This window comes from Scyliorhinus torazame, chromosome 16 (genome assembly GCF_047496885.1).
Source record: "Scyliorhinus torazame isolate Kashiwa2021f chromosome 16, sScyTor2.1, whole genome shotgun sequence".
NCBI lineage: Eukaryota > Metazoa > Chordata > Chondrichthyes > Carcharhiniformes > Scyliorhinidae > Scyliorhinus > Scyliorhinus torazame.
In genome coordinates, this window is record NC_092722.1 from 142,590,313 (window position 1) to 142,605,798 (window position 15,486).

At 44.0% G+C, this 15,486-nt stretch overlaps 1 long non-coding RNA gene across 2 annotated transcripts in view; it reads left to right on the top strand.

Annotated features, from left to right (window-relative positions):
- The window catches only part of LOC140393114 (uncharacterized), a 64,538-nt gene that overhangs the window by 22,473 nt on the left and 26,579 nt on the right, over positions 1–15,486 (top strand). Inside the window, exon 2 of one of the 2 annotated variants that reach the window (XR_011935496.1) lies at positions 4,746–4,895. The exons of the other annotated variant lie outside the window; for it this stretch is intronic. This is a non-coding gene — a long non-coding RNA (uncharacterized lncRNA). The remainder of the gene's footprint in view (positions 1–4,745; positions 4,896–15,486) is intronic. 2 annotated transcript variants of the gene reach the window in all.

The window sequence follows — 15,486 nt, forward strand, 5'->3', positions numbered from 1 at the left end:
GACAATTTAGAGGCTGTGGAAGAATGGGGAGAGGTACAGCTAGGTGTCAGCAGTGTACAGGTGGAAACTGATGTTGTGTTTCCGGATGACGCCTAGCTGAAGGGCATCATGTAGATGAAAAATAGGAGGGCCCAAGGATAGGTCCTTATGGGGCACAAGTGTTTATGACATGGGAACAAGGGAGGTGAACTAATGCAGGTGATTCTCTGGCTGTGACTGGATTGTTAAGAATGGAACCAATTGAATGCAGTTCCATCCAGCTGGATGACAATGGAGAGGTGTTGGAGGAGGTCAGTGTTGTCAACTATGTCAAAGGCTACAGGTAGGTTCATCTTTGTTACAGTCACATACAAAAGTTGTTTCAGAGATGAATATTTTTCCATAATCCATCAAACCACTTTACATATCTTGTTCACATCATAAGCTTAGTTGATTTAGCAATTACTTAATGCTATTTTTTAAAAATTGAGAATTTACCATTGCACAAGTTCACTACTTGGTATGAGATTCAAATCCAATATGTGATGTGGTCTAGTTGTGAATGATTTCAATGAGATGTTGTGGTTTGTATGCACATCATAGAACAGTGGAAAATAATATTACAGGTGCCATGCTCCAGTATGTACTGAATTTACAGATGATATGCTTCAAACTTTGGACATCATAGAATCCATAGAATCTTTACAGTGCAAAAGGAGGTCATTCGGCCCATCGAGTCTGCACCAAACCTCCGAAAGAGCACACTACCTAGGCTCACATCCCTGCCCTATTTCCATAACCCCGTGCATTGACCATGGCCAATCCACCTAACCTGCACATGGACTGTGGGAGGAAAGCGGAGCACCCAGAGGGTACCCATACCGACACAGGGAGAATGTGCAAACTCCTATTGATCGTCTATTAAAATGGCCACTGTAAATCATGTGACTTTTGGCATTCCATCAACCATTCATTGTATTATGATGGCCTCCCTCAGTCAAATGACAACCCAGGAAGTGTAATCAATATTCCACCTTTCTTTGGACAAAGCAACTTTGAACTTGAATAGTTCACATGATGAGCACAGCCATGTTTTTTAAATCTGTTTTTAAAACAGCAAAAGCTGCCTGCAGAGACAGAGTTCCATCGGAGCCCACCCGAAAAGCCATCGAGCGAATTGCAAGCAGCTAAGGTAATAAACAACAACACTTCGAAAAAGGGAAAAGGACTCTCGCCAACCACTTCCAACTTCAAATTCACCTGAGAATCAATCTTCTGGAAATTCAATGATGAGAAACTTCACAGCTTTTATTTTTATTTTTTCATTGGGTGCATGCATCGTTGGGCAGGTCAGCATTTATTGCCCATTCTTAAATGGCCTTGAGAAGGTGGTGGTGAGCCACCTTATTGAACCACTGTAGGCCAGGTGGTATAGATACATCCATAGTTCTGTTAGAGAGGATGTTCCAGGAATTTGACCTAATGACAATGAAGGTACTGCAATATAGTTCCCAGTCAAGATGGTGTGGGGCTTGGAAAGGAACTTGCAGGTGGTGATGTTCCCATTCTTCTGTTGCCCATATCCATCTAGATGGTAGACGTTGTGGGTTTGGAAGGTGCTGTCAGAGCTTTTGTGAGTTGCTTCTGCAGTGCACCTTGTAGATGACACACATTATAGCTACTGTACATCAGTGGTGAATGGGGTGCCAAGCAAGTGAGCTGCTGGGTCCTGGATGGTGTCAAGCTTCTTGTGTGCTTTTCTAGCTGCACTCATCTAGATATGTGGGGACTATTCCATCCCATTCCTGACTTGTTCCTTGTACATGGTGGAAAGGCTTTGGGGAATCAAGAGGTGAGTTACTCACTGCAGAACTCCTAGTCTCTGGCCTGCTCCTGTAGTAACAATGTATATATGCCTAGTCCGGTTAGGTTTCTGGTCAATAACAATAACCAGAATGTTGATAGAGGGAGATTCTGTGCTGGTAACATCATTGAATGTCAAGGGGTGAAAGTCAGAGTCTCTCTTGTTGTAGATGGTGATTGCCTGACACTTTTAAAATGTTACTTGCCACTTACCAGCCTAAACTGGAATTGAGGTTACAATCAGATCTGCCATGATCTTATTTAATAGTGGAGCAGGCTTGAGGAGCTGAATGGCCTACTCCTGCTCTTAATTTGGATTCTTGCATGTTCGAAAGTGTGAATGTTGTTCTGGCCATGCTGCATATGGATGCGGATGGCTTCAGTATCCGAGGAGTCACAAATGATGCTGAACATTGTGCGATCATCAGCGAACAACCCCACTTCTGGCTTTATGATGGAGGGAAGTGTAGTACAAGGGTCTGCCTCAATAGAGTTCATGTGGGATTGAGTACATTACCACCCACACAGCAATGTAAGAAGACATATGGCCCAGACCCAGTATGATGTTGAGTAGAGATACGTGTATTGATCGAAGAATGAAGACAGCTTGAAGTTTGTACTCTTCACTGTACAGGTGTAAATAGTTCTAGTAGTTTATAGTTAACTTACAGAAGACTATGGAAACTTATTTAAGACATACCATACTGTATCAAACATCCTACAAACAGGAAGGTCATTAATGAGCAGCTGAGGTGGTTGGATCTAGGACACTACCTTGAAGAAATCCTGTGCCTGAGAAGATTGACCTCAAACAACCACAACTATCCTCCTCTATGCTTAGTGTGACTCCAGCCAGTGAAATCCAATTCCCATTGACTCTAATTTTGCGAGCGCTCCTTGATGCCACACTCAGTCAAATGCTGCTTTGGTACCAAGTAACTCTCACTTCATCTCTTACTGTGAACCCTTTGCTTACAAGTCCTTCATTTCAACTAAAAGCATCAAATCATCAAAGAAACAATCGGCCTGACAGAAAAGAGAAACAGAGACAATTATACTTTGTAATTGTACTGTTTTTGTCCTTCATCTCTACCTAATCTTTGTGTGAGTGATAATGTGGGTGAGCTGTGTGAGTGAGTTGCCACCTTTTTATACCTCCAGGGAATGTGTGGGATAATAAATACCTTTATTTATTTTTAAACTCTCAAAAAGCATGCTGTTTGAATTATTTAAATGGGAACAATTATTTTGAGGGTAAGAAAATACACACACCTCACATACAAAGCACATTGTTTGTGGACAGTAAGAAAACACATATTTTGTCCATGACACAAGTCTTATTTTTATTACCTTACAATAAGAGGGAGCAAAGTGTATAGGATTCAGAGAGGAAGGGAAAGAGTTTACACTTGATGGGATGCAAGGCAATTTTCACAGGCAACAATATATTGTATGCATCAAATGATTTTTTGATACATGCACAGTGGTAGCAGTGAAAACAGATTTTTATTATCAGCTGCGCAGGAAAAAGTTAGTTGTAGTGAATAGCGTAGATGCATTTTAGGGGAAGCTAAGAAACAGTGAAACAAGTAAAAGGTTGATAGCTTGGAATTATAGAATGAAACAACACAGTAGGAGGGTATTTGGCCCGTCGTGTCTGCACTGGCACTTTTGGAAAACTATTTGATTATTTCCAGCCCCTGCTCGTTTCTCATTGCCCTGTAATTTTTTTTCTTCAGGTATTTATTTGTCTTTTAAAAATTACCACTGAATTTGCACACATCAGCCTTACAGGCAGTCAATTCTAGATCACAAATAACTTAAAATGTACATTGCTTTCCTCTTCCAGAAAAACTGAAAACGATGGAAAATCTCAGCAGGTCTGGAAGTTTCTGTAGGGACAGAAACCAGTTAGCATTTTGAGTGTGTATGACTCTTCTTCAGAACTTAACATTCCACAATCTGCAGTTTTTGCTTTTTTAATCATAGAATCATACAGCACAGAAAAAGCCTTTCGGCCCATCGCATCTGCACCGGTCAAAAACAACCTAACTATCCCAATCCCATTTTCCAGCACTTGGCCCATAGCCTTGTATGCCCCGGGATCGCAAATACACATTTAAATACTTTCTAAATGTTATGAGGGTCTCTGCCTCCACCACCCTTTCAGGCAGCGAGTTCCAAACACCCACCACTTTCTGGGAAAAATGTTTTTCCTCACATCCCCTCTAAACCTCCTGCCCCTTACCTTAATTCGATGCCCCTGGTCATTGATCCCTCTACCAAGGGGAAACATATGTTCCTGTCTACTTTATCTGTTCCTCTCATAACTTTATACATCTCAATCCTGTTCCCATTCAGTTTCCTCTGTTCCAAGGAAAACAATCTACATTGCTATCATAGAATTTACAGTGCAGAAGGAGGCCATTCGGCCCATTGAGTCTGCACCGGCTCTTGGAAAGAGCACCCCACTCAACGCCACCCTCCACACTATCCCCGTAACCCAATCTAACCTAAGGGCAATTTTAGCATGGCAAATCCACCTAACCTGCACATCCTTGGACCGTGGGTGCACACTGGAGCACCCGGAGGAAACCCACGCAGACAAGGGGAGAATGTGCAGACTACACACAGACAGTGGCCCAAGTGGGAATCGAACCAGGGAAAGGCGCTGTGAAGCCATAGCGCTAACCACTATGCTACTGTGCTGCCCTCGGAGAACAACTGACAATGAGAACAACTCATGCTTGTTGCTGCTGCTCCTCTCCTCATAATTTTGTAATTATATAAATGATATTAGTTCTGCTCTGGGCCTGGAAGAGGGTTATGTTGCATGGTAGGGTGTATATGCAATTTCCCCTTATAACTGGGATTCTCATGGATTTCCTTTTGTTTTTTTGTAGAGCTGAGCATGATGAATCTGCTCTTGACCCTTTGCATGGGCGCAGTTGGGTCTGATACCCAAAAGAGATGGACATGTTGGGTTCCTGATGTCTGTTGTGCTGCTGGGGCTGAGCGAATTGTATGCTGGTGTGCACCCGGTCTGGCGGAGGGTAATTTACCCTGATTTCTTATACTGGTTGTAGCCCTGTGCGGCATAGGAAAGTGTGCACTGTCTTGTCATGTTTTTTATGACCTTACACTGTTCTTCCTTCGGTTCTTGGTGGGGCCATGAGAACATTCAACTTTGATTAATGATTGTACCAAGCCAGTTATGATGTTGCTCTCCTGAGCCCATACATGTTAAGCTGTGAAGCCATTTAAATTTGCTTCTTTTTACTGTCATAATATACACCAGTATATCATGGTGCAGACGCACACTGATGGACACACAGAGGGACCAATGAACACACACAACACCGCAACCAATCACCAGTGAGAGCATACGCGCTATAAAGACAGGGGGCATCAGAGTTCCCGCTCATTCGAGTAGCAGCCAGCTCGGAGCACAGAGCTCACAGCCTGTAACACAGACCTTCACCATGTGCTGAGTGCCTCGACTGGTTAGGACAAGGCAAAGGTCTTTAGTTAAAGCTAGTATCCTAATCACCCACAGTCTGAGTATGTTTAAACAGTTAGTGATTCAATAAAATAGTGTTGCACTATTTCAAGTGTTGGTGACCTGTATGTGATCCAGAATACCCAACACATCATGATAGCAGGAGTTGAGGGATATTAGCACTTCTTAGACCTACCTGCAAGTGATCTGCCTTCTGCCAGCATTCTGTCATCCTGCAACATGGACAGCATCAGCCCGCCGCTGCCGCTCTGCAGCGCCGGCAACCTCGGGGCCAACTGGAAGATTTTCAAACAGCGCTTCCAGCTCTTCCTCAAAGCCACAGACAGGGAGGGCGCCTCGGATACCAGAAAAATTCCTCTTCTCCTCTCCACGGCCGGGGACCATGCCATCCACATTTTCAACTCTCTCACCATTGCGGATGATGAAGACAAAACTAAGTTCAAGACGGTCCCCCTCAAGTTTGACACTCACTGCAGCGTAGAGGTGAATGAAAGTTTTGGGCGCTACGTGTTCCAGCAGCGTTTGCAGGGTAAGGATGAACCTTTCCAATCCTTTCTCATGCGCCTCCACATCCTTGCGCAGTCTTGCAGCTACGGGCCCACCTCCGACTCCATGATACGCGAGCAGATAGTTTTCGGTGTTCAGTCGGACCACCTACGTCAGCAGCTCCTCAAAGTAAAGCAACTCACCCTATCGACCGCCATCGAGATCTGTGTCTTACATGAAAATGCCACGAGTCAGTATTCCCATATGCAAGCGGCTGAAACTGCACAGCAAGGTCCCCACGAGGCGGAACAGGTCCAAGTGATTGAGCATCTCCAGGGCCTCAGCCTGGATGAGGGCGGCCATTTCGCGCGCTTTTTGCAGACTCCCGCGCTTGTGCGCACCAAACGAGGGGACGACGACGTGGAGCAACATAATACGCAGGCGCGCACCAGGCACGACCGCACCACGCATGCGCGGTGGCGCAGTGAACGTGCTGACGTCACGACGTGCGGCAACTGTGGCTCCGCCCATTTAAAGCGGCAATGCCCTGCAAAATCTCGACAATGCCTACGATGTGGCAGACTTGGCCACTAAGCTGCCTTCTGCCGAGCAGCTAAGCCTGCCAATTCATATCGCTTCAGCCAGCTATAGTTAACCTTTTCCTACAGCTGATAATAAAAAAAGTGTTTTGACAGTAGCACAGTGGTTAGCACCAGTGCCATGGTCCCAGTTTCTATTACCGACTTGGGTCACTGTCTGCCGGGAGTCTGCACGCTTTCCCCGTGTCTGCATGTGTTTGCTCCGGTTTCCTCCCACAAGCCCCGAAGGATGTGCTGTTAGGTAATTTGGACATTCTGAATTCTCTCCGTGTACCCGAACAGGCGTCGGAGTGTGACGGCTAGGGGATTTTCACGGTAACTTCATTGCAGTGTTAATGTAAGCCTACTTGTGACAATAATAAAGATTATTATTAAAACTCTCCAGCCTTGGCAACATCCTGGTAAATCTCTTCTGCACCCTTTCTAATGCTATCACATCCCGTCTATAATGTGGATTCCAGAACTGCACACAATACCCTAGCTGTGGCCAACCAATGTTTTATATGGGTCCAGTATAACCTCCCTGTTCTTAAACTATATCCCTCGGCTAATAAAGGCAAGTATACCACATCCTTCTTAACCACAGAATCCATCTGCTCTGCTACCTTCAGTTGTACATGCACATCAAGGTCACTCTGCACCTCGGTGCTTCCCAGGGTCCTGCCAGTTATCATTTCATAGATTTCATAGAATTTACAGTGCAGAAGGAGGCCATTCGGCCCATCGAGTCTGCACCGGCTCTTGGAAAGAGCACCCTACCCAATCCCACACCACCCTATCCCCATAACCCAGTAACCCCACTCAACCAACGCTAAGGGCAATTTTGGACACTAAGGGCAATTTAGCATGGCCAATCCACCTAACCTGCACATCTTTGGACTGTGGGAGGAAACCGGGGCACCCGGAGGAAACCCACGCACACACGGGGAGAACGTGCAGACTCCGCACAGACAGTGACCCAGCCGGGAATCGAACCTGGGACCCTGGAGCTGTGAAGCAATTGCGCTAACCGCTATGCTACCGTGCTGCCCTTTATCATGAATTCCCTTGCCTTGTTTGTCCTGCCCACGTGCATCACCTCACACTTATCAGGCTTGAGTTCCATTTGCCACTGATCAGCCCATTTGACCAGCTCATCAATATCCTGCTGTCATCGAAGGCTATCCTCCTCACTTTTTACTACCTCACCAATTCTCGTATCATCCACAAACTTACTGATTAAGCCTCCTACGTTCGTATCAAAATCATTTATATGATCCACAAACAGCACAGGCCCCAACACTGATCCCTGCGGGACCCCACTGGACACAGGCTTCCTGTCAGAAAAACACCCCTTGACCAGCACCCTCTGCTTCCTGCCATTCAGCCAATTTTGGTCCAATTTGCCAAATTTCTTTGGATTCCATGGGTTCTTACCTTCGCTATCAGTCTCCCATGTGAGTCCTTATCAAAATTATTGCTGAGGTCCAAGTAGACTCCGTCAAATGCATTTCCCTCATCTTCACACCTGGTCACCTCTTCGAAAAATTCAATCAAATTGGTCAGACATAACCTCCCCTTAACGAAAGCATACTGTCTGTTCTTTATTCAGCCCTGCCTCTCCAAATGCAGATTAATTCTGTCTCTTAGAATTGCTTCCAATAGTTTCCCCACCACTGAGGTTAGACTGACTGACCTGTAGTTTCCTGGTTTATCCCTTCCTCCCTTCTTGAATGATGGTACCACATTGGCTATCCTCCAGTCCTCCGACATCTCTCCTGTGGCCAGAGAGGAATTGAAAATTATTGCCTGCTCCGCTGCTATTTCCTCCCTTGCCCTCACTCAACAGCCTATGACACATTTCACCTGGCCCTGGAGATTTGTCTACTTTTAAGCCTGCCGGACCACCTCTCTGTCTATGACAATCTTTTTAATTTTATTACAGTCCTTCTCCCTGATTTCTATATACACATTGTCCATCTCATGGGTGAACACTGACACAAAGTATTCATTTAGAACCCTAGCTATCTCCTATGGTCCACACATAAATTACCACTGTGGTCCTTAATGGGCTCACTCTATCCCTAGCTATCCTTTTACTTTTAATGTACATGTAAAACAACTTAGGATTTTCCTTTGGTTTACTTGCCTGTATTCTTCTATAACCCCTTTTTGTTCTCCTAATTTCCTTTTTTAAGTTCCCTCTTGCCTCTTATAGGGCTTCTGAAGTTTTGAGCCCTCGATATCCCCCATAGGCTTCCCTTTTTCTCCTGATCCAATGCTGTATATCCCTCGATATCCAAGGTTCACTAGATTTGTTGGTCCCACACTTTAAAAAAAAATTTAGAGTGCCCAATTCATTTTTTCCAATTAGGGGGCAATTTAGCGTGGCCAATCCACCTAACCTGCATATCTTTGGGTTGTGGGGGTGAAACCCACGCAAACACGGGGAGAATGGGCAAACTCCACACGGACAGTGACCCAGAGCCGGGATCGAACCTGGGACCTTGGCGACGTGAGGCAGCAGTGCTAACCACTGCACCACCATGCTGCCCTGTCCCACCCTTTTTTTTGATTGGAACATGCTGGCCTTGCACTCTCCTATTTTCTTCTTGAATGCGTCCCACTGTTCTGTCACAGATTTACCTATAAGTGTCTGCTCCCAGTCCATTCTGGCCAAATCATATCTGATCCTATTAAAATCGGCTTTATTTTCCTGTTTTCCTCTTGTTGTCTTTGGTTCATCACTCATCTTTTAAAACCGGTGTCTTCTGATTATGCTTCTTCCATGGATACAGTGTTTCTTATTTATTCTATCAAACCATTCACAACTTTGAACATCTCGAATCTCTTTTTAACCTTCCCTGATCTAAAGAGAAAATTGCCCTCTTCTCAGGTCCCTCTGTTCCTGCAGCCCCCTTTCAATTTATACCATTTAATTTATATTGTCTGGCCCCATTGTTCACATGAAGTCTGTGTCTATTGTTTACTACCTTTCCAAGTTTCATGTCATCTGCAAACTTTGAAATTATTCCATGCTCAATTTCAGATCGTTTACATATTTCAAAAAGAGTGGTCCTTATACTGGTCGCTGAGCACACCAATGAACACATCCTTCCAGTCTGCAAAACACCTATCCACCACAGCTCTGTACCTTAGTCAGTTGCATATACATGCTACCCTGCACCATGATCCCACAGGCTTTAATTTTGCTAACAATTTTATTGTGTGATATTTTGTCAAACACATCAACTGCATTATTCCCAACAACATAAAGTGACTAATGAAAAGCAATTTATTTCCTCTAATCTCCCCATTCTCCTAAAATGATTAGCTCATACTGTGATACAGGCAGTGATTTGATACCTTACTCAGTGCTTCATCTTATCAGCACTGAGGACCATCTTGCACTTCAGCTAATTCTTTAGCTGCGAGTCAGACTCTGACCTAGAAATTCGATTGAGCCTGAAAGCGGGTGCCGACATGGCTTGACGCTTGCTACACGTATCTGATTACAATATTCTCGGTATTGTTAGACTAAAATATTTAATGAGTCTCCAGATGTATAAAAAGCAGGAGCTTTATCAAAACACATCTAACTATGTATTTTACCAAGCTGTATGAGAGACCAAATCATGGGATGTTGCATCACTTCATGTGATGTTGTACACAGTATACGATTAGCATATTAAATGATTAGAATTAACTCATGACAACCCAATATCCAACACATCACACAGACTACTACTCATGTGGTTGCAAGGACTATGTAAAATAGATGGTGCCTACTCATTATCATGAGTGAAGCCTGAAGCTTGTGCTACTTATGTTACTTACTATATTTTTCTTTGAGCAGGGAGAGGGGGATAGCAGAAGGAGGCAATTTGACTTTGCTGCTGTTACTTAAAGGCAGCCAGCAACTTTAAAAGGGCAGGTGCATACACTGGCTGCAGATGGCAGCGGAATGTCCTCAAAAGGGATAACATGTCTGGAAAAGGTATTGAGAGAGAGGGCACAATTCACACTCAACTTTGGAGGCAGTGATCCAGGCTAGCAACAGATGGTAGAAAATTTTGCCCTCCCAGGACAACCAAAAGCCCTCCAGGGAACATCTCCACAGCCAGAATCAGATCTTTATTCAGCATTTTTAATGTCTATGGAGCATGCCCTGAGCAACTCCGGATTTCCAGTGCAGAAGCTTGCAAGTCAATATAACAGCTTTGAACTGCTTTATGACGGTGACTTTGAATACGCTACATGTAAAACTTTTCAAGTGAGTAAACAATAATTGCCCATCAAGAGTAATATTCTCATAGTGCATACATAACTTCTGCTTCTGGAGAAATAGATTGACGACTGTTTTCATTGTGCTTTAGATAAATCATCTTTATACTCTGCATTGAATGCTCATTGACTTGTCTCACACTTGGAATATCAGTTAACTCTTTTATACCTAAAAAAAGTACTTTGGCTTCAAAAGTCTTAGCAAACAATATCAAAACTTTTTGTCAACTGAATATGCTAATAATTAAATGATTAGTATGATGCACAGCTGTTTAAAGTTCTTGAATTCATTAAGACAATACATTAGCACAAAAATATGTTGATGAATTTGGCACCATATAGTGATCTGCAGAAACTAATAAGCCCTTTCTACATTATCATTTTAGGTGCAATTAGTGACTAATTGCACAAATATGTGGTCCTGTAAATCACTGAAAGAGTTATTCTGGCTTGTCTGTCTTATGTTTAAGTACAGAGACTATCATACCAAAGCAGCCCTAATAACAGCAGCTGTGGATGCCATTTTGCATCGTAATTAATTCTGCATTTTAATTGAATCATTATCAAATGAAATTATGTTTTATCCACATCAATCAGAAATACATATTAAATGCATTAAGCCAAATTCCCTATTCTCACATGACAGGTTCCAATACCTCAAGCATCAAAAGATAATATTGAAAATGCTTCCATTCTTAGCCTCCGGCATATCTATATTATATAGAGCAAAAGAAGACTTGAGCATGCATTGACATTAACAAAATACTTTCTTGAAATAAAAGCAAAAGTTTCTGGAAGCTCTCAGCGGGTTAGGTGGTATTGGAGGGAAGAACAACAGGGTTAACATTTTAAGGCAAGAACTTTTCATCAGAACTGGAAGAAGTTAGAGGTTTAGCAGTTTCTAATTAAGATCCGAGCCGGGGGAAGGGAGAGTGGGGTATGGGACTGAGATTGTTGGTGGAGGTGTGGAAAGGTAAGAACAAATGGGATGATCTGTAATATGATGGACCATAGGAGGGAGCTGTAATTTTGAACTTAAGTTATTGAATTCAATGTTAAGGCTGGAAGGATGCAATGTTTCTAATTGAAAGATTGAATGAACTCTTGCAAGTTGCTGGTGGAATGAAGCACGTGTTGGGAGTGTTGCAATAGTGGACCAGACTTAGAATGCTAAATGGGATGTAAAGGAAAGATGTACTTGATGGTTCTAACTCACTGGATCTGGAAGAAATGATGGAGGATAATCCATTGAATTTGGAAGGTGGTAGGGTGGATGATGAGGGCAAGGGGAACCCGAGCGTGACTTTGCGAGGGAGGGGAAGGAGTGAAAGCAGAAGTGCAGGAAATATAACAGGCATTATCAAGGACTTTCAATCAAATTGGAGGTGAATCCTCAATTGAGGAGAAAGGAAAACATATTGGAAGCATTCTTATGGAAGGTGACATTCTTAAAACAGAGGTGATGGGGATAGAGAAATTGTGATGAATGAAATAGAGCTCTTTTGAAAGCATGTTAGAGGAAGTAGAATCAAGTGAACTGAAAGTCAGTGGGTGTAATGTAGATATAAGTGGACTCTATCCCCAGAAATAGAGTTATAAAGATATGAAGATATAAAAGAAGAGAAGGGAAAAGTCAGAGTTGAACAGGGAGGGAAAAACCAGAGTTGAACCATCTGAATACAAAGGAGGGAGGCATGGGAATTGGAAGCAAAGTTGGTACAAGTTTCCAGTTCAGGATGAGCCACAGTCATCAAAGTGAAGGACAAAGCGATGAGGCAGGTGACATGGACAGGTGACAAAGAATATTCCACTTATTCCATGAAAGGGCAGGCATAGCTGGGACTCATATGGGCTTCCACAGTGAAACTTTTTATTTGCAACAAATACGTGGAGGTAAAGAAAAGTTTCTTCAACGTAAGAGAAAGTTCAGTCAATTGGAATAAAAAAGTGATGAGTGGGGACTGGTTGTGTCACCCCAAGAGAAAGGCAATGAAGGCCCACATAGCACCTTGTTGGTCGATAGAGGTATAAAATAATTAGTCATGCATGGTGAAGAGGTGACAGTTAAAACCAGGAAATTGTAAATGGTTGTAGTCACAGAAGGGTTGCAGACGTAGGTCAGAATAGATCAGACAATATGAGAAAAAATAGCATCAAGATAGGAAGAAATAAGTTCCATGTGGCTGGAACTGGCTGGAATGACAGGTCTACCAGGATGGTCTGTTTATGGATCTTGGGAAGGAAGCAGAAGTGGGCAGTACAGTGTTATTTAATTATGAGATTAGACACTGTGGGAGAAAGATCTCTGAAATGACCTAGCAAGCCATTCGGTTAAGGCCAATTAAGGATGGGCATCAAATGTAGGCTTTGTTAGCAACACCCTTATCCTGTGAATGAAATTTTTAAAATCCTTGTTGATGAAACAAATATTTACTTTTAATTCTTCCAACATAGTTGCTACTTATAATGCTTACGATAGTGACGTTTAAGGGGCATCTTGACAAATACATGAATAGGATGGGAATAGAAGGATACGGACCACGGAAATGTAGATTTTAGTTTAGACGGGCAGCATGGAGCGCCGAAGGTCCTGTTCCTGTGCTGTACTTTTCTTTGTTCTTTGTTATTTGCTGACTCTTGCAGTGGAGAGAGAGTGGGTGATTGCTTTGCTGAACATCTCCTTTCTGTTTACAAGCATGACCCTGACTTCTGGTTACTTGGCCAATTTTAATTCTCCATTCCACCCTCTTTCTAACTTCTCTGGCCATGGCCTCCTTACCGTTCCAATGAAACTCAATTGAAACACAAGGAACATTAATGTCTCATCTTTTGATTGGACATTTTAAGCCTTCCAACCTTATCATTCATTTCCAACTTTAGTTCATAATCACTGCAGATTAGTTTATTTAGCTGTCCCATTCCCACGACCCTTTTGTCTTTTCATCACTCCTATCTTCCACCATTTCACAGAGTTCCCCTTGGCTCTGTTGCCAATTTGCACCGGAGAGGCCAATAATGTTGCTCTTTTTAACTGGATACTGATAATTATTATCCTGATTACATGGCTGGTTTGAAGAAGTGGCTCCGTTTCTGCTGGGCTCATCCATCTGGTAGCGATCGCTGGTCTTGAACTTGCTTCTGGTCATGGTGCTGCAATTGGTTTTTGGGCACAAGCTGGGGCCAAGAGAGTGCCGGTGCGCCAGGGCGAAAAGAGACCGAACACATGGCAGTGTCTCTTTTTATCCTTCGGGAGTTTCGCACTCTTTTGGACGGTCCTTAGCTTTGGACCCAATAATTCGTCAGGCTTCGATTACTGCCTTCGATTTTAGCCAATAAAGGGGCGGGTGCCTTGATGGCTGGGCGTGTCCTGAGCGGTCATTGACGCTGGCTGTTTGGGCTTCCTGGGTGATGTGTTGGGTGCTTTGGATCCGTGGAACACATACAGGCTACCAACACTTAAAATAGAACAACACTATTTTATTAAGCTAGAAACTGTTGAACATACTTTCACTGTGGGTTAACACGATGTTAGATTAAACTAAAGACCTATGTCTAGCCTAACCAGCACTCAGCACATGGTGAAGATCTGTGCTGTAAGCTGTAAGCTCTGTCCTTCTGAGAGGCTGCATCCCGAATGAGCGGGAAAACTGATGCCCTCTTTATAGTGAGTGTGCTCTAACTGGTGATTGGCGGCGGTGTTGTGTGTGTTCATTGGTCTTGCTGTGTGTCCATCAGTGTGTGTCTGCACCATGATATACTGGTGTATATTATGACATCCCCCTTTTATAAAAAAATGTATGTTTGTGGCAATACATAATGTGTGGTGATAATGTTCCTAACTATGTGTGAGGTGCGAAGACATGTTTACAGGACTATGTACATGAGAACTAAGCTATTTACATGGGAAGGTGCCTGGTGCAGAGAAGCAGTATGCAACAAGAGTAACGAGATCAACACTATATATAAACCAGGGAAACGATCAAACAAAGCAACAAAACAATTCGAAAAGTTCATAAATTTAGTCTCTGAGGTGGGCAATGAATTCTGGTTGATCGCCTCAAAGGTGGGTCGAGAGCCGCCGGTTCAGGAGCAGGCAGGACTGCGCCAAAGTCAGGGGGAGGCAGAGTGACAAGGAGCTCTGCATAGTCCGTGGCAGGGTCAGCAGGAGGGTGAGGCAACACTGGAGGATCGCATGGCGAGCGTAGAACAAGATGAAGGGCGCGTCCGGTAAACGAACCAGGAACGAGCGGGGGGGCCACCTGCCAAAGGACAACAGCGGTTGCAGACCAGCCACCATCCGGAAGATGGAAGCGGACATTGTCACCTTGAGCCAGAGCAGGGAGATCAGCTGCGCGGGAGTCATGAGCCGCCTTGTGCTGTGCACGAGACAGCTACATCCGGCGAATGGCCGGAACATGGTCGAGGTCTGGGACATGGATGGACGGCACCGTCGTCCTCAGGGTTGGAGTCATGAGTAACTGGGCTGGTGACAGGCCAGTGGACAGTGGGGCGGAGCGATAGGCCAGCAAGGCAAGGTAGAAATCAGACCCAGCATTGGCCGCCTTGCATAGGAGCCGTTTGACGATATGTACTCTCTTCTCTGCTTTGCCGTTCAATTGGGCGTACAGGGGACTGGACGTCACATGGGCAAAATTGTACCACCTGGCAAAGTTGGACCAATCTTGGCTGGCGAAGCAGGGGCCATTGTCCGACATAACCGCTAGCGGGATGCCGTGTCGAGCAAAGATTTCTTTACATGCACGAATGACTGCTGAC